Raw genomic sequence first — 1,212 nt, forward strand, 5'->3', positions numbered from 1 at the left:
CCCAAAATCTGCCTCATAAATTTATTTTGTAGGACCTCTGTTTCAGATTTGACACCAATTCCCCATATCTCAGCCCCATAGAGCATATGGACAATGATTTCAGAGACAAAGATCTTAATACTGTAGCTGGGTTGAATGACTGTCCGCCCTTTGAATGGAAGAGCCTATATAGCTGCCCAGTAGAACAGCCATATATTAGCTTAATTGCTTCCAGATTGGGTTTCCACATTGACTTTCCAACGATAAGTAATCCTAGATATCTAAATATGGGTACTTTCTCAAGGGTGTGACTGTCTAGAGTCCACCTGGACTTGGTAGTCCTCTTCTGAGTCAAGAAACCAGCTTTGGGTGCAGCAGAGACTTTTGCCATTGGGATTGGAGAAGAGGCAGGCAGGGAGGCCAACACTAGGTGGAGCCAGAGCCAATGACAGAGTCAGCTGATTCTGGTTCCCCCCCCCCCAATCGTCCTACCTGCTGACAAAGGCAATGCTCAGGCTATTGTATGAAAGGAGAGAAGGTTAGCACTCCTCTGGATGAGGATGGAAGCGGTCCAAGTGGCCTGTACAACACACACATGGTTAAAGCATTGCTACTTACTTTTTGAAAGCCAGTGTGGCGTAGCGGTTAGAGTGTTTGACTAGGATGTGGGAGACCAGGGTTCAAGTCCCCTCTCAGCTAAGAAGCTCACTCGTTGTCCTTGGGCCAGTTACTATCTTTCAGCTTTACTATCTCGCAGGGTTGTTTTGAGGAATAAAAATGGGGGACGGAAGAACCACGTTATGCCACTTTCAGCTCCATGGAGGAAAGGTAGGACATGAATGTAAAAATAAAAATAAATAGATTATTTAATTTCTTTACCGTTTAATATATTTTTAAAATATCTCTAAGCGGTGTACAAAAAAACTATAGCAGCAACATAAAAGAAATACAGAAATACACCGTTACTTATAAAAATACAGAGTGACCAATATATAAAACACAATACAAATTCATTTTCCTTCTGACATACTGTCCGTTCCAGCCTCCGGGTTCTCACCCAGGGTCCAAACAAACTCTCAGCTCACCCGCAAAAGTCTGACAACAAGAAGAGTTTCTGGGAGCAGCAGACATCACCCTAGTTTCTCACTCGAGACTTGCTTTTCTTGGGCAGGCCCAAGATGGATGGTACCTCCTCAGGCTGCCCATAGTTGTGACCCATTCAGATGCACTCTC

General features: G+C 44.1%; 1 non-coding gene across 1 annotated transcript; it reads left to right on the forward strand.

Moving 5' to 3' along the window:
• The first annotated feature begins 495 nt into the window (after nucleotides 1-495).
• On the forward strand, nucleotides 496-636 carry LOC117047660. Its single transcript, XR_004426726.1, has one exon. It is a non-coding gene; the product is annotated as a U6atac minor spliceosomal RNA (small nuclear RNA).
• Nucleotides 637-1,212: the final 576 nt, after the last annotated feature.

Source organism: Lacerta agilis, chromosome 5 (genome assembly GCF_009819535.1).
Source record: "Lacerta agilis isolate rLacAgi1 chromosome 5, rLacAgi1.pri, whole genome shotgun sequence".
Taxonomy (NCBI): Eukaryota; Metazoa; Chordata; class Lepidosauria; order Squamata; family Lacertidae; genus Lacerta; species Lacerta agilis.